The sequence below is a fragment of the Budorcas taxicolor genome, chromosome 3 (genome assembly GCF_023091745.1).
Source record: "Budorcas taxicolor isolate Tak-1 chromosome 3, Takin1.1, whole genome shotgun sequence".
Taxonomy (NCBI): domain Eukaryota; kingdom Metazoa; phylum Chordata; class Mammalia; order Artiodactyla; family Bovidae; genus Budorcas; species Budorcas taxicolor.
Genome location: NC_068912.1, coordinates 86,004,300 through 86,029,787, shown reverse-complemented (window position 1 = coordinate 86,029,787; position 25,488 = coordinate 86,004,300). Strand labels below are relative to the sequence as shown.

Genomic DNA, 25,488 nt, shown 5'->3' with positions numbered 1-25,488 from the left:
AAAAATTCCTTGGACTGTAGCCCACCAGACTCCTCTGTCTATGTAGCCCAGTGGGCTATATCCATGGGACCACAAGAGTTGGACAAGACTAAGTGACTGCACACACAAATACATACACACATGTTATTTCACTGGAAAAACAGCCTTCAGTTCCAACATTAGCCACAGCATTCACTATGTGTACAACTTGATCAAGTTCCTAACCACTAAACCTATCTGTAACTGGGGTATAGCTCAGTGGTAGAGCTTGTGCTTAGCATGCACGAGGCCCTGGGTTCAACTCCCAGCTCCTCCAGGGCTTTAATCTCTGCCCTGAACTAAGGTCCACAACTTAGTTGGGCTTCCCTGGTGGTTCAGATAGTAAAGAATCTGACTGAAGTGCAAGAGACCAGGCTTTGATCCCTGGGTCAGGAAGATCCCCTGGAGAAGGAAATGGCAACCCACTCCAGTATTCTTGCCTGGAAAATTTCATGGAAGAAGAGCCTGGCAGGCTACAGTCCAGGGGATTGCAGAGTCTGACACAACTGAGTGACTAACACACACACAAACTTGTCTATATTTCAATTTCTTTTTCCATAAAATAGAAATAACAATATTCACCCATCAAGTGGAATTATGGATTATGTGAGTAGGAAATGGCATATAACAAATCCTCAACAAATGCTTTTACTGACACCAGAAAGAACAAAATGCACTGCTCTAAAGTACAATCCTCACGCCTCCCCAGTTAAACATCTCTGATTCCAACAGCCATTCTGAATGGCACTCCAGCATCTTTACCAGCTTCCTCCAGAAGCTTCGATGAGTCAGTGTTGCCCTGTGTGCCATCCAAAGCTGCACACCTCATAGCAAGCGAAGTCTCCTCCTTTCAGGAGGAATCAATGCTCCTATGAATGTTATAACAATAAAGTGAAATAGAGGAGACAGAAAAAAATGTGTCGTTCTTTCAACTCCAGGGAAGGAATAAACAATCTACTGCTGCTGCTGCTAAGTCACTTCAGTCGTGTCCGACTCTGTGCGACCCCCATAGACGGCAGCCCACCAGGCTCCCCAGTCCATGGGATTTTCCAGGCAAGAGTACTGGAGTGGGGTGCTATTGCCTTCTCCGAATAAACTATCTAATGAGTCCAAAATGCAATGGTGTACATTAACCAGGGGGTTCACTATGTTAAAGGATAGACATCCAATTTGACCTTTTTCCTGCTTTTTGCAAATAATACTGAAAAGTGGATGACATGGGGATGAGGGAGGAAGGCAAAAGTCCCTCCCACTTGAGGCTAAACTCTGGGCATCACACTCAATTTCACTTTTGTGTTCTGTACTGAGGAGCTAATGCTCAAAATTCTCCAAGCCAGGCTTCAGTAATACATGAACTGTGAACTTCCAGATGTTCAAGCTGGTTTTAGAAAAGGCAAAGGAACCAGAGATCAAATTGCCAACATCCGCTGGATCATGGAAAAAGCAAGAGAGTTCCAGAAAAACATCTCTTTCTGCTTTATTGACTATGTGAAAGCCTTTGACTGTGTGGATCACAATAAACTGTGGAAAATTCTGAAAGAGATGGGAATACCAGACCACCTGACCTGCCTCTTGAGAAACCTACATGCAGGTCAGGAAGCAACAGTTAGAACTGGACATGGAACAACAGACTGGTTCCAAATAGGAAAAGGAGTACATCAAAGCTGTATATTGTCACCCTGCTTATTTAACTTTTATGCAGAGTACATCATGAGAAATGCTGGGCTGGAAGAAGCACAAGCTGGAATCAAGATTGCCGGGAGTAATATCAATAACCTCAGATATGCAGATGAACCCACCCTTATGGCAGAAAGTGAAGAGGAACTAAAAAGCCTCTTGATGAAAGTGAAAGAGGAGAGTGAAAAAGTTGGCTTAAAGCTCAACATTTAGAAAACGAAGATCATGGCATCCGGTCCCACCACTTCATGGGAAATAGATGGGGAAACAGTGGAAACAATGTCAGACTTTATTTTTTGCGGGCTCCAAAATCACTGCAGATGGTGACTGCAGCCATGAATTTCAAAGACGCTTACTGCTTGGAAGAAAAGTTATGACCAACTTAGATAGCATATTGAAAAGCAGAGACATTGCTAACAAAGGTCCGTCTAGTCAAGGCTATGGTTTTTCCTGTGGTCATGTATGGATGTGAGAGTTGGACTGTGAAGAAGGCTGAGTGCCGAAGAATTGATGCATTTCAACTGTGGTGTTGGAGAAGACTCTTGAGAGTCCCTTGGACTGCAAGGAGATCCAACCAGTTCATCCTAAAGGAGACCAGCCCTGGGATTTCTTTGGAGGGAATGATGCTGAAGCTGAAACTCCAGTACTTAGGCTATCTCATGCGAAGAGTTGACTCATTGGAAAAGACTCTGATGCTGGGAGGGATTAGGGGCAGGAGGAGAAGGGGATGACAGAGGATGAGATGGCTGGATGGTATCACTGACTCGATGGACATGAGTCTGAGTGAACTCCGGGAGTTGTTGATGGACAGGGAGGCCTGGCATGCTGCGATTCATGGGGTCGCAGAAGAGTCGGACACAACTGAGTGAACTGAACTGATCTGAACTGGGGAGTTTGAGAAAAGTGTTAGAGATTGGGTACTGACAAGTAAGAATAAAACAATGCCTCATTTTCCTTTGTGTACAGGTCTTTCACATATGGGTAGAGAATAGCATAGACTACTAAAGGCAGTATTTGGCCTTTCCAAAGATTTCAAGCCAAATGGGCTTCCCAGGAAGAGAATCTGCCTGCAATGTAGGAGACATGAGGAGATCCCCTGGAGGATGAAATGGCTACCCTCTCCAGTATTCTTGTTTGGGAAATTTCATGAACAGAGGAGCCTGGTAGCATACAGACCATGAGGTCACAAAGAGTTGGACATGACTTAGTGACTGAGCATGCACACAAGCCAAATACTCTTCAACAAATATCTTTATTTCTAATTGTATCATCAGTTCTGAGTTAATGATATTTGTACATACTATGAAATATTGCCTCTATTTTTTCTCTCCTGTGATAGACTGAATAATGACTCACAAACATATGAATGTCTTAATCTCTAGAATGGGTGAATACTTTTTGACAGATGGAGCTTTGCAGATATGATGAAGTTAAGGATCTTGATACGGGAGGATTATTCTAGATTATCCCAGTGTACCATTATAGTCACAAGAGTCTATAAGGGGAAGTAAGTAGAACATAAAGAGAAGATGTGAGGATGGGGGCAGAGAAGAAGCTACATCAATGGCTTCGAAGATGGAGGAAGGGGCCCTGGTTGTTTGCAGCCCCGAAGTTTGTGGTGACTTGTTACAGCAGCAATAAGAAACCAGAATCCCCCCATGTGCTCTCTAAGAACACTCCTCAGGAAAACACCCAGGTCCCCTCACCTCTTCTATTTCCTGGAGGTAAGCATCAATGAAGTCTCTTGCTGCAGCAGGATTCCAGTCTTTCCTGTGGTTTTCAATCACATTAGCAACAAACACTTTCAGTTTCTCCCATTTACGAAAGAGAGTTCGGTGGGATCCCGGAAGGAAATCCATCGTTCTTGGAAAGACACTGTAGAGCTGATGGAGAAAATGAGACAGTCAGTGGACAAGGGGGTGAGACGGTGTTCCACATTCTATGTCTCTTCCTTACTTCCACTTGACCCTTGGTGTCACCCTTCACTCGTCTTCTCTGCCTCAGTCCTCTTCTTTCCCCTCTGGCCTCCATTCAAAATATAGCCAATTTTGAACCACTTCTCACTACTCTATGCACTTTTCAGTTTAGTAAAAATCACCACCATTTCTTACCTGGATTCTGTAAAGCCTCCAACACATTTCCTGATTCTCTCCTTAACCCCCTCCCCAGTCTTTCTTCTACTGAGCCGCCTGAGGGATCCTTTAACAGTTTAATAGAATGTTTCACTGTTTATTCCTCAATATTCTGGTGACTTTTGAAGATGTTTAGACAAATTCTACATCCTCCTCCTGGCCGGGAGCTGTACGTGTCCTGACCCCTCACCCTCATGTCCCTTCCTCTGCTGCCTGTCACTCACTGCCATCTTAACTCTCTCTCAGTCTTTCTAGCCCATCCCCATTGGTCTCTGTGATAACGTCAAGGATGACAATATGTAGTCCTTTGCATTTGCTATTCTTCCGATCGCAATTGATCTTCCTCTGGAATCTGTACAACACTAGCCTTTTATTTAATTCATCCTGATAATCCTCTAAGTAGCAGCATCTCTGGAGCCCTTTCTCCATTCCCTTAATTTTGCTTTATTTTTTTTCATGGCAATTGTCTCTAGCATATGCGTGTGTGTGTGTGTGTGTGTGTGTGTGTGTGTGTAATACCGCTGTCTAGCTAGTTAGCAATCTGTGTTAAATATAGGAATGTATTTGATTATCTGCCCATTATGATGTATTGTAGACTACCACTGTCTAGCTAGCTAGCCATCTATGTTAAAAATAGAAATGTATTTGATTATCTGCCCATTATGATGTATTCTCCATGTGGGTAAGATACACCTGTGGCAGATTCATGTCAATGTATGGGAAAGCCAATACAGTATTGTAATGTAAAATAAAAAATAAAAAAAAATAAATTTCAAAGAAACAAAAAATAAAATAAAATAAAATAAAATTAAATTAAGTGACTTTTGGATATATTTTCTCCAATACTTTCTAGTATAAAATTGATAGCACAACATAATGGAAAATTTCCTTGACTTACAATGAAAGAGACGTGACTATTAGCTCTGCTGCTTTCATAAATTTGGGGGACAATAATAATGATGATAATGATGGTGATGTAATTTGTCATGACATTGGGGCACCAGGGTTATTTTCACGAACAATCACATGAGATCGTTAGAGCACCTAATGGAGAGTCAGTAGACCACTATGCAGATTTGCTTACACATTCCCATATCTGCTTGTATATGTCAGGATACTTCATTTCATCCTTAAAGAATTGTTTAAATAATTAACTCAGATAAAGTGTGTGAAATTGTCCATCAAAGTTGCTGAACTACTCTGTGTTTCTAAAAATGCATAGTACCCCTGCCCTTACCCCTGACCTACTACCCCATCCAACCATCCCAGGAATTTCTTTTCAGTGGGAATACTCCACAAGGTACTCAGTGAGGTCTCAGACTTCCTAAAAGGGTAGAAAATGGAATTACTGAGATTAGAGATGAAAATACAGAATGTTTTTCAAAAATAACATTAACAATAAAAATTATAATAGCTCACATTCATTATACCTCTTTACCATACTAGGATTCATTTATTTTTAGTCACTCAGTCATGTCTGACTCTTGTGACCCCATGGACTGTAGCCCACCAGGCTCCCCTCTCCATGGGATTTCTCAGGCAAGAACACTGGAGTGGATTGCCATTTCCTTCTCCAGGGGACCTTCTGACCCAGGAGTCGAACCCAAGTCTCCAGCGTCTCTTGCATTGCAGGCATATTCTATACTCCTTTACTGAGCTAGGATTCATGCTAACTTCTTATTCCATTTTGGTGAGATTCCATAAACTTCCAGGCAATGCTGTTTGTTAAAAATGAATGCAAGTAAATCCTACTCTAGATACTCAAGCATTTACTTGAACACTTGGATCTGATTTCCCCCTAGAAGTGTCTTCCAAACCGAGTAAAGGGGCTGAGTGGCCAATGAGTTGAGCAGAGGTTTGGACAGGCTCAAAACCCTAGCAGGATGAAAGGGGAGGCCAGGGACTACTAACGAAGGGGTGAGGTTTGAATCCCTTAAAGCCATATGCCACAAGTTTCGGAAACTGATAATATCATGTGTAGATAGGAATGTAAATTGTATAACCACTTGGACGGCTATAAACATTTTTATGTCCAGGGGTATATGCAAGAGAAAGGAGTAGGTGTGTCCACAGGAATGACTGAACAAGAATGTTCATGGCAGATTTATTCATAACATCCCCAAGTGTTCATCAACCCCATAGTGTTTTTCAAGAGAATAAAAATCAGCGTCATATTCATGCAGTGAAAACTATGCAGAGTAAAAGAAGAGCAACTAAGAAATGAATCTCAAAGCAATGGGCCAAGGAAGAGCCAGGCACAGAAGCACACATGTGAGGATCAGGCAGGTGTGGAAATGGGGAGGAAATGCATAGGAGAAACTCAAAAGTGATGGCAATGTTATGTTTTCCAAGGAAAAAAACACAAGTGCATACATGGTTTGTCCTGTAAAGTTTGGTACTTTATATGAATGTTAGAAATTTTCTTTGTCTATAGTATATATTAAACAATATTATCCCAAAACAGTAAAATCAAGAGATTGATTTCAAATAAGCTTGTGTTGAAAAAGATTAGATTTCAGCTAAAAAGGAAAGGGTGACTCCATCTCATCTGATTCTGACATCAACCCAATATTTTTTTCATGACATGAAATGTGAACTGTTTTACCTGGCAGCACACTGATGCCTGTAAACACAAGACCTCATCCAGCAGCCTCAGCAGCTCCTGGAACTGATCATCCTGGTAGTCAAACCACTCCCTGAAGGTGATGGAGCAAATAATATTGGAAACGGCATTGTTGATTATGAAGTGAGGGTCAAAAGGCTGTCTTGGAGGCAGGAGAAGAGATAGAGCCTTCAGATAGGTTTCTTTTTCATTCCAATAAAAGTCTACTCTATAGGATGTATGACATAAAGACAGAACCACCACCAAGACTACAACCCCAGTACCCTACAGAGTGCTGATATTAGGACAGACATGTAGGTATTGATGAGCTTCTGGTTAGTGAAAGCATGAACCACAGTCCCTGCATCTGTCCTATGACCCGCTCACTGTTCTCCTTTCCTATTGCCTGGATGAGGTAGGTGAGTTCTTCCTGAATGCGTTCTTCTAAGCTCTTCCTTCCTAAACGGAAGTTCCTCAGAGTTGTCAGGGTGAACCTTCTTTGCTCTTTCCATACCTGGCCATTGGACCTGATCAAGCCTGGGAAAATGAATACAATGTTATGAAAAGCAAGGCAACAAGGTCCGTGGGTGATAACATATCAGATGGAAGGAAGGAGAAGCACTTTAAGGCACCTGAAAATTATTCAGAGAAATAATCCCTAAGCAAAGGACATAATGGCTTGAATTTACTGATTGCTTGCAGTGCTGGGCACATTAGCATTTTTAATGCATTATGTAATTTAGTACTCATAGAATCTCTCTGATGTAAGTAAAGCCATTACTGACAAATCAGCCTTCCAATTTTGATCATGAGAAAAATGAGGCTCAAAGGATAAATCTACACTCTACAAGGTCATAAACTTAGTATGCACCTGAACATGCGTTCAAATTCAAGTCTGCCTGACTCCAAAACCCACACTCTGATTACTTGTCACATAACCACATTTAAGAATTTGCTATGCTACATACTAAGTATGAATTTATGGATTAGACAAAATCAATCCTCGTAAGGAGAAAAGATCTTAAAAATATAAATAAATCACCCACCCACGAAAACAAATAAATGTGAACACTGTGCAGAAAGAATACCACAGAAAAAGGAAAAAGAATACATCTTAATATGCTGTCATATAACGGTATTTATTTTATAACACTGGTGAGGCCGCCGTCCTCTTATTTCTCCATTTCATCTCACACTTCAACTCCTTCTAATATCTCCCTTTGTCTTCCACCACCTTAGTGAAACGGCTCTTCTTACTGTTCAATCCAGGATCCTTTTCAGCTTCATCTTGATGTCTCAGCAGCATGAGATGCTTTCTTCTTGAAACACTCTCTGCCAATGGAGCCCAGAACATCACACTCTCCAGATTTTTCTGCTAATTCTCTGACTTCAGAGAAATTATCATACCTTTGGTTAACTTATCTTCTTTGATCCAATTTTGAAATGATGGAGTTCTTCAAGATTAGGTCTGAAGCCTCTTCTCTTCTTACCCTGTCCTCCATTTCTAGGAAATCTCCTTTCCAAAATTTCAAATGACATCTACTGAGAGTTAACATGTGCTACTGTCTCTCAGCTTCAGGTGCATACACAATTCCCTGCTGCTTGTCTCTCCTGGCTTCACCCTCAGCATATCAATGGCTGAATTCATGGTTTGCTCCATACAACTCCCCACCCAGGCCAGCCGACATCTGTCCTCCTTCACATGTCCCTTCTTTCCTATACCAACCCATTTGGGTGTCTACCTCGGCACCTCATTCTCCCTCTGTCTAGGTCATCATGTCCTGTTGGATTTGCCTCCCAAGTAGCTTAAATCCATGTATCTTCACAGTCACCTTCCTGGTCTGACCTACTGTGCTATCATTTCTTGCCACCTCCCTCATCCAGGCCACCACCTTCTCTAGCCTCCAAGTCTCCATAGTTTCTTGAGCCTTTTATTCCATTCTTGACATTGCAGCTTAGATAAGTCTCTAAAATATACAATGTAAATATGGTGATTCCTTTCTCTACTGAAACCATTCAGGAGCCTCCATTGTTATCAGGATAAAAACAACATCCTTAACAAGAATTTGCGTGAACTATTTCTGGCCAAACTCCCCAGCTTTACCTCCCCTTAATTATCTCCATTTAATCCCTGTGTGTACTACACTGGCCCTGTTTCAATTCCTCAGTTCACTGTCCTTCTTCCCACTTGAGAGACTTCTCAGATTCTATTCTGGATTGCTCCATCACTGGATTTCTGGATTGCTTCTTCACTTTATTACTTGTCTTTAACTTCATTAGCTTCTCCTGAGTCTCAGGACTAGATTACATACCCGTAACAGATGAACCCTACACTTCGTAACACTTCATAACACTCATAGCATTAAATTATCTGTGTAATTGATACCATCTTTTCTAATCACTTGTAAGTTATAGAAAACCAAGGATTCTGTCTGTTCTGCTCACTGTTTTATCACTAGAGCCAGCTACTAGTTTCACATTACAGACATAGGATAAACAGAGAGATAGAGTTAATAGATGCAATATTTCAAAGAGGAGTCAAGAAAGCCCCGGGGGAAAAAAAGAGTGCTTTGATAGAAGAATAGATTTTAGCTTTTCATTCAGAATTTTGAAAAGATAAGTTCATTTACCAAGTTTATTTTATGATCTTTTTAAGTATTCATGCCAAACTCTCCCATTGACAGAAAGCTCGAGATACTTTGTGAGGCACAGCTTTAATAACAGCGCACAAGGAATTAGAGGCAAGAAAGGATCACAAAGTCAGTAGGAGGAAGCTGATCTACATATTTTCCTAGGGGACAAGATTTGAAGATTTGAATGAGAAAATAGAAGAGAGACTGAGAACACAGCATTGCCTTTCTTCTTAAAAATACACATCACATCACTGAGTGATGAGGATACTTATTTATCAAAACATCCAGAGTGAATTCATGCAGGTGATGCCACTTCTCCCAAATCCCTGACATTAGCGCTGACCCGGCCAGGTTCCCTGAGGAGGTGACTTCAACAAGAAATGGGGCCACTCAGTTTCCTTGAGGGGCAGAGATTCTATGAGGGGCCTGGTCCTGGGAGTGTTGGAAACACTTTCAGAGGCCACAGGAATATCAAATATACGCTTCTTATTTTGGTCATGGAACTTACCTTTATTGCTAAAGGTACGTTTCTGAATAGGCAACATGGGGCGGTTTACAAAGTTTTGTTCCTGGTAGACAAAGGGCTTCTTTGATATAGGGCAATCCAGTTATAAGAATGGAATGAACTGCACCAAAATCCAGCCTAATAATACTCCCATATTTCTTCACAATCTGAAAAATAGAAGAGTCATAGTTGGGTATGTATTTGTCTATGTGTCCAGGATGGAGAATGTGCGGAGCTGCGACGGGGGTCCAGGGGAGTGCGGAGGGGAGGCTTGTAATGAGTGGAAGCTGTGTGTCTGAGTGTGCATCTTGGGCTGCATCTAGACCTCCACTAAATCCACTAGAGGACATAGACATTCATGATAAAACTCATTCATATGTTCAACTTACTTAAATTGAGTGAGCTTATGTGACCTGCAAATAATGCATAAAAATATAATAAAGTAAACAAAGGTCTCTTATCTTAAGCATCTTAGAATTTAGTGAATGGAGAGAATTCAGCACATGTGACTCACCAGAGATGTCAGAGATGTTTAGCTGAAGACTAACCTATCAAGCATGGACTTCTTAGTGCATAGTATCTGTTTAATCACAAGAGAATGTCCCCTTCCTCAACAGGTTCTAGGTGATAAAAAAGTCACTCTGAGTCAGGGACTAGATACGGAGAAGTGAACACTAGTTCCGGAGTCATCTTAACTCTGTGATTGACAACTGAGATCTCAGAATAGTTGCTTCACTTTTCTTGGAGCCTAAGCTCCCCAGCTGTGAAAGGTAGAAAACTGTTCCTCCCTTGGAGTTTCTGTGAGGGGGAACTCCCTGGCACTTCAGTGATTAGGACTAGGCTTCCACTGCCATGGACCCAGGGGTGATCCCTGAACAGGGAACAAAATCCCACAAGCAGAACGGCGTGCTGGAAAACCCCACACTCCAGAACAAAGATAGTTTCTGTGAGGAGGAATGAGAACAAGAATGTGAAATGCACTTTGTGCCCTAGGTCCTGTCAGACAGCCGCTCTATAACGTGGGGAATGAATGGTCTCTGTGTGCAAAGTGACATGCGTGCACTGGCTCAAGGGGACAGATGGGACAAGAGCACACGGATGATGTGCAGAAGAAAGGCAGTGTTCATAGACAACCACAGTTCCTGGGTGCCATGCGGACGACTTTCACCTTTTATCTCACTTCCTTCACATCACCCTGCAGTACTAATGACTTTATCCATGTTTTAGTAAGGAAAATGAGGCATAGAGAAGTAACTTAGCCAATGTGACAGAGCTGTTGGTGGCCGGAGGGAATGTGCCGGCATTATGTAAGATTTAGGGACAGAAACATAGACTTGAGATGGTGCTGGACCTTAGAGCTTCATGGAGGTGACGGCGTGAAAGTGGGAATGAGAGTAATGGACCAAAGGGAAAGAAAGGGAAAGGGAGAGTGTGCAGCTGTGTCACAGACACATAAGGGACCTAGGGGCTAGGATAGGTTCCCGGAAAAAATAGCTCTCACTGTGTAGAGAGATGGAATACAGGCTGGCAATGTACTGTGAGCTGGACCAAGGATATCTTAATGTCAAGTGAAACACTTTAGACCTTGTTTTGCTTGTATGTAGAAACCTGAATAGATGAGGTAAGGTGAGTGCCTCAGAGACTGGATTTTGAAGTCATACAAATCTCTTTGTATTCAGCTTCCACTTGTTACTTTCTGTGTGAGATTTAGTCAAGCTTTTTAAATTCCCTCTGTCTCAATTTCAAAATGTATAAAATGACAGCGATTACAATTTAGGATTCTGGTGACAATGTTTCAATGAAAAGGGGAAAAAAAGAGGAATGAGTTTTCTTTCCCTTTCCTGAAAAACAACGAAGATAAGACAACAGTGTGCAGACCTGAACATTCTGAGTATTTTTTACTTTGCATGGGTGTGTGCACGCATGCACATTTGCTTCAGTCATGTTTGATTCTGTGTAACTCTATGGACTGTAGCCTGCCAGGCTCCTCTATCCATGGGATTCTCCAGGTAGAATACTGGAGTGGGTTGCCATGCCCTCCTCCAGGGGCTCTTTCTGACCCAGGGATTAAATCCATGTCTCATATCTCCTGTGCTGACAGGCAGTTTCTTTATCACTGAATGAATGAATAAAGTCGCTCAGTCGTATCCGACTCTTTGCGACCCCATGGACTGTAGCCTACCAGACTCCTCTGTCCATGGGATTTTCCAGGCAACGGTACTGGAGTGGATTGCCATTTCCTTCTCCAGAGGATCTTCCCAACCCAGGGATCGAGCCTGGGTCTCCCGCATTGTAGACAGACGCTTTACCGTCTGAGCCACCAGGGAAGTCTTCTTTATCACTGGCACCACCCAACTGTTCCTAAATCTGCATGTCCATAACTAAGTTTGCTTTTCTGCCCTCCTAATTCAACAACTGTAACCAAGTTTACTTTTCTGCCACCTAGCTCTCTGCAGGAGCTACATCTCACACCTGTTTTCCTTTGACTCTATGCTAAATACATCCTTTGTCTGGTGCTCATGCTTCCAATGCTCTCCTCCCCTTGTAGTTCTTTTTTACATATCAGAAAGAAGGCCACAGGACCACCAAACTGCCAGACTCAATTACTGGGTCAGTGACCCCAGTCTATGACTGTTTTGGAAACAATGCAAAAAGAAAAAATAAAAAAATGCTAACACCTGTGTTCATCATCAACTCATGACTGTGAACCTTTATCTTATATAAGCCCCTAGTCTCCTCATGGAAAGATATACCCATTTGAATGCAGATCTCCAAAAAATATCAAGGAGAGATAAGAACTTTCCTCAGTGATCAATGCAAAGAAATATAGGAAAACAAAGAATGGGAAAAATTAGAGATCTCTTCAAGCAAATTAGAGATACCAAGAGAACATTTCACGCATAGATGGGCACAATAAAGGACAGAAATGGTATGCACCTAACAGAAGATATTAAGAAAAGGTGGCAAGAATACACAGAGGAACTGTACAAAAAAGATCTTCACAACTCAGATAACCATGATGGTGTGATCACTCACACTTACCTAGAGCCAGGCATCCTGGAATGTGAAGGCAAGCGGGCCTTAGGAAGCAACACGATGAACAAAGCTAGTGGAGGTGATGGAATTCCAGTTGAGCTATTTCAAATCCTGAAAGATGATGCTGTGAAAGTGCTGCACTCAATATGCCAACAGATTTGGAAAACTCAGCAGTGGCCCCAGGACTGGAAAAGGTCAGTTTTCATTTCAATCCCAAAGAAAGGCAATGCCAAAGAATGCTCAAACTACTGCTCAATTATCTCACAAGCTAGTAAAGTAATGTTCCAATTCTGCAAGCCAGGCTTTAGTAATACGTGAACCGTCAACTTCCAGATGTTCAAGCTGGTTTTGGAAAAGGCAGAGGAACCAGAGAACAAATTGCCAACGTCTGCTGGATCATGGAAAAAGCAAGAGAGTTCCAGAAAATCATCTCTTTCTGCTTTATTGACTATGCCAAAGCCTTTGACTGTGTGGATCACAATCAACTGTGGAAAATTCTGAAAGAGATGGGAATACCAGACCACCTGACCTGCCTCTTGAGAAACCTACATGCAGGTCAGGAAGCAACAGTTAGAACTGGACATGGAACAACAGACTGGTTCCAAATCAGGAATGGAATACATCAAGGCTGTATATTGCCACCCTGCTTATTTAACTTCTATGCAGAGTACATCATGAGAAATGCTGGGCTGGAAGAAACACAAGCTGGAATCAAGATTGCTGGGAGAAATATCAATAACCTCAGATATGCAGATGACACCAACCTTATGGCAGAAAGTGAGGACGAATTAAAGAGCTTCTTGATGAAAGTGAAAGAAGTTAGTGAAAAAGTTGGCTTAAAGCTCAACATTCAGAAAACGAAGATCATGGCATCTGGTCCCATCACTTTATGGCAAATAGAGAGGGAAACTGTGGAAACAGTGGCTGACTTAATTTATTTTGGGTGCTCCACAATCACTGCATATGGTGACTGCAGCCATGAAATTTAAAGACTCCTTGGAAGGAAAGTTATGAGCAACGTAGACAGCATATTAAAAAGCAGAGACATTACTTTGCCAACAAAGGTCTGCCTAGTCAAGGCTATGGTTTTTCTAGTAGTCATGTATGGATGTGAGAGTTGGACTATAAAGAAAGCTGAGTGCTGAAGAATTGGTGCTTTTGAACTGTGGTGTTGGAGAAGACTCTTGAGAGTCCCTTGGACTGCAAGGAGATCCAACCAGTCCATCCTAAGGGAAATCAGTCCTGAATATTCATTGGAAGGACTGATGCTGAAGCTGAAACTCCAATACTTTGGCCACCTGATATGAAGAGCTGACTCAATGGAAAAGACTCTGATGATGGGAAAGATTGAGGGCAGGAGGAGAAGGGGACACAGAGGATGAGATGATTGGATAGTATCACGGACTCAAGGGATATGGGTTTGGGTAGACTCAGGCAGTTGGTGATGGACAGGGAGGCCTGGCATGCTGCGGTTCATAGGGTTGCAAAGAGTTGGACACGGCTGAATGACTGAACTGAAGACTCCTCATGGGGCAGAGGACGGGCACCCTTTTGGAGGCTTGAGCCTACTGTGTTCCCCTCTCTGTTGGCTGAGAGTTAAGGCCAACTCTCTATATCCTCCTGTCTTTCTCTTTTATTTGGCTTCAGTGGAGAAAGAAAGTCAAGATTTCAGCCTGCAAAAATAGTGATCATAATACTAAAATTAATAATAAATTATTTATTGTTCTTGATCTATTTGGAAGTGTATTTTAGTGAAAGAATTTGGAAGAAGTGCCCAGAGACTGGATGGCTGGAGCCCATGCAGTGATCAGGCCAGACAAGTGATGCCTGCTATGCAACCAACAACTGGCTTTTCCTTGAATTTGTTACTATAAAGTTCTGAAGAATGGGAGAGGGTGGTAGATATAGAAATAAGCATCGCCTATGTGCTCAGCATTCTGGCAATTAAGTGATATTCATGACTTTTAATTCTTATAACAACCCTAGAATTTATTCCCAGCTTCCAGAAAAAGAGGCACAGAGATATAGAGCCTAATTAATGAGCATAAAGGAGGGCTCTCTCTAGCTTCCTCTATATGACTCATCCTTAAATGAAAGCATGGAGATACTCTCTGTTCTTCTGAGTGATGAATTCCCTAGGGTTAAGGGGCCACGTTACTTCTCTATCAATTTCACATGAGTCCAATGGGACGTGAGTAGCGGTGATGTGTGAATCTTCTAGGTCCTGTCCTTAAAAGAAAGTTGCTTCTCATCATCTCCTATTTTCCTCTTTCCTCTTTCCTACAGTACATGACACTGCTGCAGGACCAGAGCAGAAAGACAGAAGCATTGCAGTTTTCAGATGACCTTGTGGTACAAAGCAGCCTTGTTATACTGGTCTTCCTGCCTACATCTATTTCTACTTGTGAGAGACAAATACATTTCAACCTTTTTCCACTACTGTATTTTGAAATCTTTGTGTTACAAGCAGCCTGATGTATATCCTCATACTACAATTATCTACCTTATCTATCATTTCCCCACCATAGCCAATAAGATTTCTTCATATTTCCAGAATGTTCTCTCAATAAGCCACATAGCTATGATAGAGAGAGTTTAGAAAATGGGGAGAAAATAAGGAAGGTTCTCATCATGCCAAACAAATAGGCCTATTCTTCACTGCTCTGTCCCTTTGTTTTAGCTCATGTCACTTTTCCCTATTTAAAAATCTCCTGTCTACTTTATTCCACTTTATATAACCACTTGCATAACATGCCTTTCAAGTTCAGCCAAATGTATTTCAACATTCTACAGAGGTTATCCCACAGCTTCCCAATCACCGTGAACCCACCTAATGATATTTCATTTGGTTCCCCAAATGTGGGTTATACCACACATTATTTCATACACTCTCTTGTACTATACCTGTCATATGATAAGCACTTCATCAATGTCTCTTGGATAAATGAACCTTAGAATAAATCAAGTATTCATTAACTATATCAAGAAAAGTCAGGTAGCCTAATAGAGATTGTGTGCAGGGTTCAAATAGTCTTAGGTGCAAGTCCTTGTTTGATCATTATCAATTTTGAATAACAGGCAAATAATTTGACAGATTTCAGTCAGTTTCTTGAGCCTTAAAATGGAAACAATATCAGATGAGGCAATAAGCTATGTATGCATAGCCTGTAAGCTTTACAGCAAGCACTTAAAGTGGGATACAAAGAGATGTACTCAAAAACACTACAGATACACTAAAATGGGGTTCTTGCAGAATGTTTAAGTGACTCATAGTAAGAGAAGAAAGGAGAAATAGAAGAATAGAAAGCAAAGTGAAAAACAAATAATAAAACAGTAGACTTTAGTGTTCACACATCAAAAAATACACTACATATATATGATCTAAATTCACCAATCAAAAGAGAGCGTGGTAGAATGAAATAATAATCCACCTACAAGTTATATACAAAAATTCATTTCAAATATAATCATATAAATATGCTAAAAGTGAAAGAATGGAAAAGCATATGCTATGCAAATATTAACCAAAGGAGAGCTGTTGTAGTGATATAGGATAAAGTTCAGGCAAAGACAGTCATCAGAGATAAAGAGAGACATTACGTAATCATTAAATAACCAATTTACCAAGATGACATAGCAATTTTAATGTCTGTGTGTATGCCATAAAAGAGCTGCCAAATTCATTGGTGGCTCAGATGGTAAAGAATCTGGCCTGCAATGTGGAAGACATGACTGATCCCTCGGTCGGGAAGATACCCTGAAAGGGGAAGGGCAACCCACTTTAGTATTGCTGCGTGAAGAATTCCATGAACAGAGGAGCCTGGCAGACTACAGTCCATGGGGCCACAAAGAGTCGGATATGACTGAGGGACTAACACATACAACACGACAACACACACACACCAGAAATGAATAAACACATTGACAAACCTGTATTTTTCAGTTGCAGATATCAGGACTCCTATAGTAATTGCTAGAATTAGTAGATAAGAAATCAACAAGGGTACAGACGCACTTAAACAACACAAACATCTAATAAGGTCTACCTGACACAGAGTACAGAACACTCCTCTGAACAATAGCATATTGTTTCAAGTATCTATCATGGGTCATAAAACCAACCTTTACATATTTGTTCAAGGTTGAAATCACACAGTGTATGCCCTCTGTCCTAATGGACTCTAGTTGGAAATTATTAACAGAAAGAAAACAAGAATATTTCACAATACTTGAAAAACAACACATTTCTTAAAAAGGGCATCGGTCTAGGACTTTAATATTCTAAATACTAATCCTATCACTTAGTGATACCAATGGGGTGTTCCTTCCAGAAACTGGTAAAGTCATCTGCATCTGAACTTTGTAACACAGGCTTGCGTTTAAACTTTTCCAGGCATTCCTAGGGAACTAGACCTATTAATTGTTGAGCGCCAGCTATAAGCTATGTCAACACTGAACATTCCTTTTATTTCCTCATCACAACCACCTTCCACAGAGCTGCCTGTCATGAAGGTACCTGTCCTGAGAGGCAGGAAAAAAGAGAGAGTATTGGGAGAGGTTCTTGAGATAGTATAGGGTGTTGAAGGGAATTTTAAGGAATTCAGGGTGGCCACAGTTAGGGAGCCCTGAGGGGAGAAGACTATAAAGTGGAAAGAGGCTACAGGAAGGGATCCATGTGGCTTCCTAAGGAATATGAACTCTGGGAAGCAGCAGGAAGCACTAAGAAAACCTAGGCAGAGGATGACATTTTTAAATGAATACTTGGGAGTGACTGCATATGGAGGAGCCTGAAGGTCAGGGCTCTGTCTTGGTAGGGATGGGAACAATGTAGTTGAAAAGTGGTAAGGACTTAGGTAGCAGTATCACCATTTTACACATGCGAAACAGAAGCTCTAAGAGCGAAGGCTTAGCATTCCCCCCTCCCCCCACCAGGGATAATAATATTAAAAAGACAAAGTGACTATGCTCTAAATAGAATGTCCCGGTAATCTGTAAAAAGACATAACTAAATGATTTAAAATACATATTGTGTCTGTTACACTTGAGGCTCCAGTAAAAAACACAAAGAGACAAAGGGTCACTTGGTCAATCAAAAAGATTTACGGAGGATGCAGAGTGGGTTCTGAACCATACTCTATCCAAGGATCCCTGACATGCGAGAAAATATGCAGATGACTAAGCTCCAGTAGTCACGTACAGATGCGCGAGCTGGATGACAGAAAAGGCCGAATGCCAAAGAACTGATGTCTTTGAACTGTGGTGCTGGAGAGGACCAAACAGTAACAAAGCTCCTGGCAGCATGTGAGGCTTCGTTTGAGTGCTACAATTCAATATTCACACTTTGTCCATCACCTAGATGGACCAAGAAGCTCTTTTTGTTTTGTACAATAAACCTGCACCACCACCTTCCCCCCAAAGCATATCTTGTCTAGCACACTTAAATAGTAAACAGTTAAGAATATTTCATCCCTACAAAGCACTGGTTGAATCATGCCAGTTGTTGGGGAGAAGAGAGAGGCAGGATGTACCCGGGTGACCACTTTAGCCTCAGAATCCCCATGTTCCCACCCTCAGTACCCAGAGTGGCCCTGGTCCTGCAGGTCAGGATGCACTTGGGCATTTTTGCCTGCTCCTACCTGCTGAGGAACCACGATCCCTTTCTCCAAGTCCAGGTGGAAGAAGTTGCCTATGAAGGGCAGGCGCAGGGGCCCTGGTGGGTAGTTCTTTGGGTACTGCCTTTTGAGGAAATCAACAAAGAGGAGAAAGACAAAGGCCCCCAGTAGGACAGTGCCAGGACGGAGCGTGGTCCAGAGGGCAGCCACCAGGGAGCCCAGCGCCTCCAGCATGGCTGTGCTATCTGGTTCCTCTTCAGCAATCAGAGCCAAGGAAGGTCCTTGCACCTGTGAATTTGTAATCTCTGCACCATGCGTTCCTGCCCTGTGTCCAGCCCCCGCCCCGCCCTTCCTGTCAGACCCTGCCCTCCCTCCTTTCCTCTTCTGTCCCTCCCTGCTCCCACCTCTACTCCTCCCTTCTCCCTCCACTCAAGTGAGCCCTGCTCCTTGCCTCCCTTGGCACCTGGTCCACTTTAGCCTTCCATGACCCGCCTTTTCCTCTCCTCTTGCCAATTAGTTGTTCAGTCCCTCAGTCCTGTCTGAATCTTTTCCACCCCATGGAGGCAGCACATCAGGCTTCCCTGAGCCATGAGTCAGCAGTGGCCCGCTGCAGGGGCAGAGCCTCTGGCAACAGCAGTGCTGGGAGGCAGTGTATGGCATAAGTCCTCTTGCAGATCACCATTAGCCCCACTATAGAGCTGCCAGGCGGACAACTCACAAACTGGAGAGCAATTATACCAACGAAGTTCTCGCACTGCTGGGAAAGTTCTAGGCCCCACATCAGACTTCCCAACCTGGGGATCAGGAAAAGACAATGAGGATCCCCAGGGAATCTGACTTTGAAGGTCAGTGGGATTTGATTACTGAATTTCCACAGGACTGGGAAAATAGACTCTTGGAGGGGAGAAAGAAAACCTTGTGTGCACCAGGACCCAGGAGAAAGGAGAGGTGGCCCCACAAGAGACTGAGTCACACTTGCCTTGTGTGTTTGGAAGTTTCTGATGGAGGCCTGGGTTGACAGTGGCCTGCTGCGGAGTCAGGGGCACTGACTACAACAGTCCTGGGAGCCACAGCATGCTTGCATAAGTCCTTTTGAAGGAGGTAGCCATTATCGCCATTACCCCTACCACCTGAGGCCAAACGACAGGGAGGGAGCACTGCCCCACCATCAACAGTGATTGGATTAAGACTTACTGAGCATGGCCTTGCCCACCAGAACAAGACCCAGTTTTCCCCACAGCCAGTCCCTCCCAAAGAAGGTTCAAACTACTGCATAATTGCACTCATCTCACATACTAGCAAAGTAATGCTCAAAATCTTCCAAGCTAGGCTTCAACAGGTAGGTGAACCAAGAACTTCCAGATGTACAAGCTGGCATTAGAAAAGGCAGAGGAACCAGAGATCAACTTGTCAATATCCATTGGATCATAGAAAAAGTGAGAGAATTCCAGAAAAAACACCTGCTTCATTGACTATGCTAAAGCCTTTGACTGTGTGGATCACAACATACTGTGGGAAATTCTTCAAGAGATGAGAATATCAGACTACCTTACCTGCCTCCTAAGAAATCTGTATGCAGATCAAAAAGCAACAGTTAAAAGTGTACATGGAACAACAGACTGGTTCCAAATCAGGGAAGGAGTACATCAAGGCTGTACACTGTCACCCTACTTATTTAACTTATATTCAGAGTACACCATGCAAAATGCCAGGCTGGATGATGCAAGCTGGAATCAAGATTGCCAGAAGAAATATCAACAACCTAAGATATCCAGATGACACCAGCCTTATGGCAGAATGTGGAGTGGAACTAAAGAGCCTCTTGATAAAGGTGAAAGAGGAGAGTGAAAATGCTGGATTAAAACTCAACAGTCAAGAAACTAAGATCATGGCATCTGGTCCCATTGCTTCATGGCAAATAGGTGGAGAAAAATGGAAACAGTGATGGACTTTATTTTCTTGGGCTCCAAATTCACTGTGAATGGTGACTGTGGCCATGATATTAAAAGATGCTTGTTCCTTGGAAGAAAAGCTATGGCAAACTTAGACGACATAGTAAAAAGCAGAGACATTACTTTGCTGAAAAAGGACGGTATAGTCATAGCTCTGGTATTTCCAGTAGTCATGTATGGATGTGAGAGTTGGACCATAAGGAAGGCTGAGTGCTGAAGAGTTAATGCTTTTGAACTGTGGTGTGGAGAAGACTCTTGTGAGTCCCTTGAACTGCAAGGAGATCGTACCAGTGAATCCTAAAGGAAATCAGTCCTGAATATTCATTGGAAGGACTCATGCTGAAGTTCCAATACTTTGGCCATCTGATGGGAAGAGCTGACTCATTGGAAAATACCCTGATGCTGGGAAAGATTGAGGGCAGGAGGAGAAGGGGACGACAGAAGACAAGGTGGTTGGATGGCATCACTGACTCTAGGGACAGGAACTTAAGCAAGCTCCAGAAGATTGGTGAAAGACAGGGAAGTCTCGCATGTTGCAGTCTAAAGGGTCGAAAAGAGTTGGACACAACGAGCGACCAAACTAACGAACAAGTCCCTCCAATCAGAGAGCTTGCACAAGATTCTTATCCATCAGAGGACAGTTAAGTGAACTGAGAACTACCAGCTGTACAAGCTGGCTTTAGAATAGGCAGAGGAACCAGAGATCAAATTGCCAACATCCTGCCAACTAGCCCCCACCTGATCCTCTCCTCCTGCTTTTTTTATTTTGTTCCATCTCCAAGTGAGTCATTCTCTGAGACCAATGGTGCTCTAAGGTTTGTGGTCACTGCATCTCAGAGTGCGACAGAGACACCTGAGCTATGTGTGTTTCAATCAACTTCTCACCAAACGATTAAAACCCAGCCTCATGAACAATCAGAAAAACAGTTGCACCACATTTCTTGTGAGCTCTTATATGCAAAGCACTGAATTCACCTGTTAACCTGGATTTCTTCAATGATAAAATTATGCAGATACAGTTCTTTGTTCCATCTAGCAGTTAAGGAAAAGGAAATGTTTTTTCAAACAATATTTGAGGAAATTTGTTGCTAGTAGAACTTCCTCATTAGAAATGTTAAAATAAGTTCTTCAGAGAAAAAAGAAAGATATGTAGGTCAGACACTCAGATCTAGATAAAATAAGAACATTAGAGAAAAAAACTAAGGTGCATTAAATCTCTTACTTTCTTTATTGATCTGATGCATAAGATTTTGTTCAAAATAAAAATATTAACATTGTATTCAGTGAGTCTAGCTTAGAGATAGTGGTATGTATGATGTAGTTGGAAAGAACTGAAGGAAGGAATTAGGAAAATATTATTATAAGGTACTTGCACTAACAGTCAAGCAGTGTAGTGAAGTTCAAAGTGGATTTGAATCAGTTGGAAATGTATACTGTGAACTGTAGGGCTACCACTGATATTTTTAAAAAGAAATATGACTCACATGCTAAGACAGAAAAGAAAATGGAACTATACCAAATGCTCAGTTAAAACCAGACAAGAGAGAAAAAGTGAAAGACAAAAACCCCCAAAAGCAATGAATACAAAATAATAATGACTACAGTAGTTAACAGTCTATATTGATAACTACATTAAATGTTAATATTCTAAATACACTAATTAAAAGACTGTTTCCCAGAGCGCCGCCCCCCCCGCCACCGCCCAAAAAAGAAAAAGACTTGTTTCAGATGATTGTTTTCAATGTTCAGAAACACAACTGATTTTTGTAGGTTGATTTTGTACCTGAAACTTTGCTGAATTCATTTATTATTTTTGACAGGTTCGTGTGTGTGTGTGTGTGTGTGTGTGTGTGTGTGTGTGTGTGTGTGTGTAATCTTTAGGATTTTTTACATATTAAGAAAATGTCATTTGAACATGGAGATAGTTTTAGTTCAGCATCAAAAAGAACAGGATACTTAGGAATAAATATAACCAAGAAGGCAAAGGACTTATTCATTGCAAACTATAAAATATTGCTGAGGCAAATAAAAGAAGGCACAGATAAATGGAAATATATCTTATGTTCATGAACTGGAAGGATTAATTTTATTAAATTGTTCATGTTAGTCAAAACAATTATCAAAATCCTAAAGGCATGTTTTGTACAGAAATAGAAAATATAATCCTAAAATCCATGTGAAACCTCAAAACCATAAATAGCCAAACAGCCTTGGAGACCTTACTCTTTCATCTAAGAGTTGTCTATTGTAGATAATTGAGAGAGGCACCATCATATAATTATGGCCTTCCATGGCTAGCTTATTTCACTAAGCATAAAGTCCTCACAGCTTATCTATTTCTAGAATTTGATAGCATTCCCTTCTTCTTTACTCCTGAGGAATATTTCATTGTGTGTACAGTTCATGCTTTCATTATCTCTTCATTCATTAATGGACATTTAACTTGTTTCCACATCTTTGCTATTCTGTATAATGCTGCATGAAATGAAAATCTCTCTTCAAGATTTTGATTTCTATTCTTTCTGATAAATGCCATGTAATGGGATCCGTGGATCAAACGGGAGAACCTCCAAACTCTTTTCTGTGGTGACTGCACCATTTTATAGTCTCACCAACAGTGCCCAATGTCCCAATTTCCCCTACACTAGTAGTTTCCAGGGACTGGCAGGAGTGCGAGAAATTCGCTTCAGTCATGTCTGACTCTCTGAGACTCTATGGACTGTATCCCGCCAGGTTTCTCTGTCCATGGGGCTTTCCAGGCAAGAATACTGGGGTGGGTTGCCACGCCTTCTTCCAGGGGATCTTCCTGACCCAAGGATTGAACCAACATATCTTATATCTCCTGCATTGGCAGGTGGGTTCCTTACCACTAGTGCCACCTGGAAGCCCCTGCGGAAGTAGGAAGTGAAAAATTTCTGTTCCATCAGTAGAGAGTTCCAGCCATGTGAGATGGAAAATTTCTGGAAGCCTTGTGCACAGTACTGTCTTTAGAGTTAACAGTACTGTACTGTACACATAAATTTCATAAAGCAAGCAGCTGTTGTTCAGTTGCTAAGGCATGTCTCTTTGGGGACCCTATGAGTTGTAGCCCAACAGGCCCCACTGTCCGTAGAATTTCCCAGGCAAGAATACTGGAGTGGGTAGTCATTTCCTCCTCCAGGGTATCTTCCCTACCCAGGGATCAAACCCACGTCTCCTGTTTGGCAGGCAGATTCTTTACCACTGGACCATAGGGAAGCTCTACAACAAGAGTGTTCATGCTAAGTCGCTTCAGTTGTATCCAAATCTTTGTCACCCTATGGACTGTAGCCCACCAGGCTTCTCTGTCCATGGGATTCTCCATGGACAGAGGCAAGAATACTGGGGTGGATGGTGGTGCCCTCTTCCAGGAGATCTTCCCAACCCAGGGATCGAACTGGGGTCTCTTGTCTCTTGCACTGGCAGGCGGGTTCTTTACCACTAGTCCCACCTGGGAAGCTCCTAAAGCAAGCAGATCTCCTATTAATTGGCTTTGATCATACACACACACACACACACACACACACACACACAGACCTAACTATATGCTGTCCAGAACAGACCTACTTTAATTATGGAGACATAAACAGATTAAAATTAAAGGGTTAAAGGAAGATATACCATGCCAACACCAATCAAAGAAAACTGAAGTAACTAATTAATTGCTGATATCAGAGCAAAGAGAAGTATTATAAACTTTAAAAGGGCATTACATAATGAAACAAGGTCAGCTTTCCAAGAAGGCATAGCAATTGTATGTGTGTACACCTAACAAGGGAGCTTCTAAATACATACAGGCAAACTGATGGAACTGCAAGGAAAAATAGATGTATTTACTATTATAGTTAGAGACTTGAATACCCCTCTACCATCAATGGACAGAATCAAGTGGCAGAAAACCAGTAAAAGCAAAGCTGAACTCTATGGCATTATCAATTACCTTGACCCAATAAACCATTATATCTAATATTGTGGGCAGGATCTCTTAGAAGAAATGGAGTAGCCATCATATTCAACAAAAGAGTCCAAAATGCAGTACTTGGATGCAATCTCAAAAACAACAGAATGATCTCTGTTTGTTTCCAAGGCAAACCATTCAATATCACAGTAATCCAAGCCTATGCCACAACGAGTAATGCTGAAGAAGCTGAAGTCGAATGGTTCTATGAAGACCTACAAGACCTTTTAGAACTAACACCCCAAAAAGATGTCCTTTTCATTATACGGGACTGGAATGCAAAAGTAGGAAGTCAAGTAACAGCTGGAGTAACAGGCAAGTTTGGCCTTGGAGTACAGAATGAAGCAGGGCAAAGACTAAGAGAGTTTTGCCAAGAGAATGCACTGGTCATGGCAAACACCCTCTTACAACACAAGAGAAGACTCTACACATGGACATCACCAGATGGTCAATACCAAAATCAGACTGATTATATTCTTTGCAGCCAAAGATGGAGAGCTCTATAGAGTCAACAAAAACAAGACCAGGACCTGACTGTGGCTCAGATCATGAACTCCTTACTGCCAAATCCAGACTTAAATTGAAGAAAGTAGGGAAAACCACTAGACCATTCAGGTATGACCTAAATCAAATCCCTTATGATTATACAGTGGAGGTGAGAAATAGATTTAAGGGACTAGATCTGATAGATAGAGTGCCTGATGAACATGACGGAGTTTCATGACACTGTACAGGAGACAGGGATCAAGACCATCCCCATGGAAAAGAAATGCAAAAAAAGCAAAATGGCTGTCTGGGGAGGCCTTACAAATAGCTCTGAAAAGAAGAGAAGTGAAAAGCAAAGGAGAACAGGGAAGATATTCCCATTTGAATGCAGACTTCCAAAAAATAGCAAGGGGAGATAAGAAAGCCTTCCTCAGTGATCAATGCAAAGAAAAGGAGGAAAACAACATAATGGGAAGACTAGAGATCTCTTCAAGAAAATCAGAGCTACCAAGGGAACATTTCATGCAAAGACGGGCTCGATAAAGGACAGAAATGGTATGGACCTAACAGAAGCAGAAGATATTAACAAGAGGTGGCAAGAATACATAGAAGAATTGTACAAAAAAGATCTTCATGACACAGATAATCACGATGGTGTGATCACTCACCTAGAGCCAAACATTCTGGAATGCAAAGTCAAGTGGGCCTTAGGAAGCATCACTGTGAACAAAGCTAGTGGAGGTGATGGAATTCCAGTTGAGCTGTTCCAAATCCTGAAAGTCGATGCTGTGAAAGTGCTACACTCAATATGCCAGCAAATTTGGAAAACTCAGCAGTGGCCACAGGACTGGAAAAGGTC

General features: G+C 41.9%; 2 pseudogenes; both read right to left on the bottom strand.

Moving 5' to 3' along the window:
- Positions 1 to 18,449, bottom strand: part of LOC128045221 (cytochrome P450 2J2-like) — a 31,854-nt pseudogene extending 13,405 nt beyond the window's left edge.
- A 359-nt stretch (positions 18,450 to 18,808) lies between these two features.
- The window catches only part of LOC128045594 (cytochrome P450 2J2-like), a 35,960-nt pseudogene continuing 29,280 nt past the window's right edge, over positions 18,809 to 25,488 (bottom strand).